The sequence below is a fragment of the Paroedura picta genome, chromosome 3, assembly GCF_049243985.1.
Source record: "Paroedura picta isolate Pp20150507F chromosome 3, Ppicta_v3.0, whole genome shotgun sequence".
Classification (NCBI taxonomy): Eukaryota; Metazoa; Chordata; class Lepidosauria; order Squamata; family Gekkonidae; genus Paroedura; species Paroedura picta.
Window position 1 is genome coordinate 115,236,433 of NC_135371.1, and position 6,910 is coordinate 115,243,342.

The following is a 6,910-nucleotide window of genomic DNA, read 5'->3' on the forward strand; positions in this document are numbered from 1 at the left end:
GAGCTCTTATCCATATGAATAAGGCAATGATAAATAGCTGGAAATTCAGACTAAACTTCTTGTTATCTATAGCCATGATCCCGAAGCATAAAAGAATAAAATAGTTTTCTTTTGGAAGAGAAACAACTTTGTGAAGAGGAGAGGAGAGAGACAGTCCCATAGGTTTGTTGTTTTGCATTCATGCTGTCTGTTCTGGAGGCAACCAGGGAGGAAGTGTGCTCAAAGGAGCAGGAAGTCACCACATGAGCCAATCAGAACATAGGGGACTACTTGAAAAATATCAGGAAGTTACTAATCTAAATCTCCTAGCTACATATTTCCTCCAGTGCCCCATATTGGATATTCTTGTCATGCTGTTGATTCATGCACACTACCAGACCTTGCTTATTAATGGATGATGTTAGGTTACAGGGAATATGTTTTTTATGGGTAGGCTATCAATCGCCTACTTTACAATGGGTCTCCTGATGACTAAAATCAGTTCTGGATAAAATGACAGCTATGGAGGGTGAACTCTGTAACATTATACCCTGATGAGGTGCCTTCCCAGGCTCCAACCCCAAAATCTCCAGATATTTCCCAGCTCAGAGTTGGCAACCCTAGTTATAGACCCTATTACATGGATAACTTCTGTGTTTTTTTCTTTTTTCATGTTTAAGCCATTAATTCACAGAGTTGTTTCTTTTTTCATTATATAAAATATAATGCTGTGGAATATAAAGCTGAGAGAGGGGCTGAAAATTGAGTCTTAGCCCGAAGTTTAGAAGGGAGATTGGAAGGAACAATATGAACTGAGGAGAAGACTTGTGAGCCGTGAAGAGTTGTTTCCAGATTCTCTTGATTACCAAGTGCACTTGGGCCATTAATATCTGTCATTAGTGTTAATTATAGAACTAAATTATGTCATTTGTGCCTAACAGTTCAGATATAACACCAATTCAATAGCATAAAATATGATAGATTTAAAGACATAAATTGAAGGAAATGCCAAAATCGCAAGGAAATGAAAACATACAACCATTCTTGACTTCAGGAGACAAGGAAGCCTTAACTTTGCACTTCTGCCAGTCTTAGTCTTAACAGCTTACACCCCTTTTTATGGAATCATAGAAGCATAGAATTGGAAGGGGCAATACAGGCCATCTAGTCCAACCCCCTGCTCAATGCAGGATCAGCCTAAAGCAACCATGATAAGTATCTGTCCAGCCACTGCTTGAAGACTGCCAGTGATGGAGAGTTCACCACCTCCTTAGGAAGTCTATTTCACTGCTGAACTACTTTGACTGTAAAAATATTTTCCTAATATCTAGCCAATATCATTCTACAGGCAGTTTAAACCTATTGCTGTGGGACCTGTCCTCTGCTGCCAACAGAAACCTTTCCCTGCCATCCTCTAAGTCAGGGGTCCTCAACCCCCGGTCCGCAGCCCGGTACCGGGCCGTGAAGGCCATGGTACCGGGCCACTAGCAGCCGCGCCTGCCTCCCCCCTCGCAGCGAGAGGGGGGGAAGAGGCAGGCGCGGCTCCCGGTACGCCAGCGACGGAAACGCGCACACGCAGAGCTGCCGCGCATGCGTGTTTGCACCCCCTGCTGGCGAAAACGCGCACGCATGGTAGCTCTGCACATGCGTGTTAGCGCCACCTAGTGGCGAAAACGCATATGCGCGGTTACTGCGCATGCACGTTTACGTGCGGTGGCGGCTGGGCCGCCAACTCTCTCCCACCCTCAGAGGCGGTCCCCAACTACAAAAAGGTTGGGGACCACTACTCTAAGTGACAACCTTTCAAATAATTAAAGACATCAATCATCTTATGATTTTGATGTGATGCCTCTGTTGATATAACCCAAGACTGCATTCACTGTTTTTAACACCACATTACACCATCTGCTCATATTTAGCTTACAGTTCACCCCATACCATATTCACACTCACTGCTACCCAGAAGTGTATCACCTATCCACTATGCATGCCTCTCATTTTTGTGACCCAGATGTAGAACTTTGCACTTCTCCTTATTGAATTGCATCTTATTCTCATTTGAAGAAGAAGAGGAAGAAGAAGAATTGGTTCTTATATGCCACTTTTCCCTACCCGAAGGAGGCTCAAAGCGGCTTACAGTCACCTTCCCATTCCTCTCCCACTTTTTCAACGTGTTCAGATCTCATTGAATTCTATCTCAGTATTCGTTACTCCTCCCAATTTGGTGTAATCTGCAGATTTAACAAGAAATCCATCTACCCCCTTGTCCAGATCATTGATAACAATGTTGAAAAGTACCAGACCCAGTAATGAACCCTGTGGCACTCCACTGCTCACCTCCCTCCAATCTGATGAAATACCATTGACAACCATGCTTTGGGTGTGGTTTTCTAGCCAGTTCCCTATCCACCTGAAAATCCAGTACAGTCCTCCAGTTTACCCATCAGAACATCATGGAGGACCTTGTCAAAAGCCTTATTGAAATCCAGGTAAACAACATCTAATAAGCTTGTCACTCGATCAAAGAAGGAAACCAGGTTAGTATGGCAGGACCTGTTGGAAGCAAATCCATGCTGACCTCCCTAGATCAACAAATTGTCCTTCAGATGATTGCAGATCACCCCCTTTTAACATCTGCTCCATTATCTTCCTTACAATTGAGGTCAGACTCACTGGCCTTTAGTTTCCCTGGTCGTGTCTCCTCCCTTTCTTGAAGACTGGGATAACATTCACTCTCTTCCAGTCTTCTGTCACCTCTCCAATCCTAAAGATTATGGACAAGAGTTCTGCAACTTCTCCAGAAAGTTCTTTGAGCACTCTTGGGTGCCCACCATCCAGCCCAGGGGATGTGAACTCATCCAGTGCAGTCAGGTGCCTCTCAACAACCTCTCTGCCCATGTCAACTTGCCATCCAGACACTATACCTTGCCTACTACCATCCCTAGGTGTGTTCAGGTGCCTCTCAACAACCTCTCTGTCCATGTCAACCTGCCATCCGGACACTATACTTTGCCTACTACCATCCCTAGATGTGTTCATATTCTTCTGGGAAAACACAGAGGCAAAATAGGAACTAAACATTTCTGCTTTCAAATGAAATAACAACCCCATGAGCACATATGTGTCACTACTGCTTCTCCCTCCTCTGATGGAGAAGCAAAGGCAGAAGAAAACGAATTCTGCCACCATTACAGACAGCAGGAACCCATGAAGATACACCAAGAGGAGAAGATAGTAGTCCCTGGGGACTTTCCAAAAGTTTTTGATTCAACTCTCTCCCTTGATGTGGATTTGTACAAGTATATATATGTATGTTCCTCCTACTCTTCCTCCACTAGGAAGAGCAAAAAGGCTGGGATATTGGGTCAGGGATCAGCAACATTGGGCATTCTGGGGCCAGTCCTGTAAGAGCCAGTGTGGACTTCACCACAGATGCACATTTCCACACCCCCTACATCATTAAATCTGAACTTTATGCTTCTGCTGGCAGAACAAGAGAGTGATTTTTGTCAATCTCGCCACCCCCAGGGCAAACTTCTGACTTCATTCTTTTTCGGTGCATCTGCCATCTGTGAGGAATATAATTTTAGGGATCACTTGGGCCTACAGAGGTGGCAGTAAGGAAGTTTCATTACACTGATGGACTATCCAAGCCATTCCCTTCCCCATGTCTCCTTTTCTCACTTTACAAATGGTCTTGGGAACAGGCCACTTATGTGAGCATTTATTTATACATTAAATCAGCTACATATGTCTGCACTGGAGCAGAGAAATTCTGTGATGTCAGGGACATAATCAGCAGGTCATCATTTCTTTCAGTCTTTGCACTTATTTGTTCATAGTACTTAAGGAAGGTGCTAAGTGAAACTTTGTGATGAAAAATTGTTTACATATGAGATTAATAATTATCAGCTTGTGTTAACAGATACAACTGACAATATTTTATTTCACAAAAGGAATGAAGGTCTCAAAAGTTCCTGACTTTGTATTAATTAACTGTGGGATTTTCCCACCTAGTGCAGATAGTGAAAAATCTTGCATAAACTTTCAAGAATACAAGGAAAACAAGCCAAGCCAAAATTAGGTGTGCTTTTATAAAGCTGTTGAATTTAAAGATGGAACCCAACATTTATTCTGGGACAATCCTTTCAACTTCAGTATCAACATATCTACAACACTTTGTTTATAGTCATTTCAACCCCTGCAATAAATATCAAAATACAAGGTAAAATGTTGAATGCACTTAAAATTAAGAATCATAAAAGCACAATTAAACAGTAATTGATATATAACATTTGTAAACATGGCTATTATAAAAATGCACATTTATTTTCCTATGAAATTTTTGTGCATCTTAATGCACAAAATTTGGTGGTACATAGGGTGGTTTGGGGGATCTCATCATTTAAAAGTTTCTTTACCTTTTCTTTTGCTGCTGAGTACCTCTCTAATATAAGTACTGTTTTGTTGTTTTGTTGTGTAACATCATATATGGGGCAGTGGAACAGAAAATGCTCCCTTGTTTCAGCCTGATTTCTGGGGCAGGGGCATAGTCTCTGAGGGAGGGGAATTTTTTTTATATCAGCCCTCTAGTACTGCTGTGGGCAGGGCTGAGCATCTGGCAAGAAGGAAAGCTCTTCTCTGTTTGCTACTCCCAATGTTATATAGATAGGTAGCTGGAAATGTTACATATTTCTTCCTATCTGACGCTAGAAAACCAGGAGAATTACTTATATTCTCTTGCTGACCTATATCTTTGATATTTTGCCTTAAGATGTTTTTGGCTTGTTGTTGGTTTAGCTTAAGTACTAGCTCCATCGACATCCTCAACTTTTCTATTTTGGATGTCAATTATCTGGACGATGAGGAATGAAAATTATCTTCAAGAATAAGAGATGCCAAAGTTGCAGGCTATTGGCTTAACTTCAGCCACATTTGAATAGAAATGGCATGGTGATTTTATCTTCAACTTTCAGCATCCCTATTTTCAAGTGCACTAGAGCATTAAGTACACCATGGGGAAGTTGAAGGATAGCCCTAAGGAATTTAGATTGAACTCTCTCTATAGTAGCAGTACTTGTTGTCGGATCTCTGACAGAGGCACCATAAAGTAGCTGCAAAAGGGACTTTGCACTAAATAACTCCAGGGCTACTAAGACGTACTGCCTGCCTTTTGTGTAAAAGAATTTCTGTAATTTGTTGGCTGATCTTTGGCCAAGCTCGGTTATATATTTATAGTGAACACTTCTGCTTCCAGATGCTTGAATGATTACCCCAAGTTACTTGAACTTCTTGACCTACTCGATGGTATGGCTGTCCAGTTTCCATGTTCTTGATTTTGTATGCTTACCAAATACCCAAACTTTCGGTTTGTGGTACTTAACCTCAATATGTTGAGTACTATGCTGTAAGCTGCCTTGACATTCCCCTAAGACCTATTGGTGTTCTGGATATGAGAACAATATCAGCAGCATAAAGGAGTATAGGAATTTGGCAGCGAGCCAGTATAGGCGGGTGAAACTCACTTATCCTGAAAAGTTTGGATTATATAATTTATATAGAAATTAAGGTAGCTGCTAGAATACATCCTTGTTTAACCCCTTTGAAGGTGCTGATAGGACTTGTAAGATGTCCTTGGGAGCAGCATCTAATCATTAGGGTTGTTCCCTGGTATAATGACTTAAAGAGTGCCAATACCCTGAAGTCTAGAGAGGTGCTCTGGAGTTTATCCCAGAGACAGGTTCTAGATATTGAGTCAAATGTTGGTTTAAATTCAATAAAAGCAGCATACAAAGAGGCCAGTCTAGTTGAAGCATATTTTTCAGCAAGAAGTTGCATAATCATACAGTGATGGATAACCAAGGCTCCCTCTCTGAATCCTGCCTGCTCTTCTCCAATCAGCTCTTCATGTAGTTTATCTAGCAGGTGCCTAGCATAGAGCTTACTGGGAACACACAACAGACTAACTGGCCACTCGTTAGAGGGATCCTTTTGATCTCCATTTTTATAGAATGGTATAATCACCACAATTTCCCAACCTTTTGGAATTTGACCTGACATATCAATGTGTGTGAATAGGGTTGCCAGTGTTGGTATCCACCACTTCAGGTTTTTCTTACGAAATTCAGGTGGAATACCATCCTCTTGTAGTGCTTTGTGGCTTTTCAGCTGATTTATAAGTGCCCAAATCTTAGTTTGTGATACAGGTGGCCATTCAGGAAGTCCTTCCATCATGGTATATTGCCTAGGTTGTAGGATGTCATAATAGTTCCTGAAAGTGGGAAGCCTTTCTGGATGTGGAAGCCTTTCATCTCGGTTTTACACCTGATGTAAGTTTCCTGAAGAGGAAGGGTGGGGTTTCGTTTATGACTTTGATGAGTGTTTCCCATAATTCTAAGCTGATTTTTGTTGTTTTTTAATGGATTTTTTGATAGAATTTTTTAAAAGTTAGCGATCTGGAATTCTCTCTCTCTCTCTCTCTCTCTCTCTCTTTTGCTTTAGTTTTAGCTCAACATTTAATATGTAGGTTTCAGTTAGTTCCCTCTTAGCTTGAATACATTCCTTACTGAAATAGGACTTACTTGTTTCCTGCAGAGATTCCGAATCAGAACTACTTTTAATATCTCGATGTGTACTATATTTACTATATTTCTTTCTCAATGTGGCCCCTTCTGTGGCCACTTAAATTTGGAGAATGGAGCCATGAATAGACAGGACAGAACTACAATCTTGAAATTTGCAGAAAAGCTGGGTGGGGGTAGAGCATTAACATACACTCCTGTCCCCCAAAATCATTGCCTATAACTTTAAGAAAGAAACTAGAATTAAAGCTCATCTGAGCTGATACAATGTGCACTACTGGAGGGGGTAGGGGGGTGATAGTAAAGAGAGAGGGAGGTAAAAAGAAAGAGAGTGATTAAGATAGAGAGCG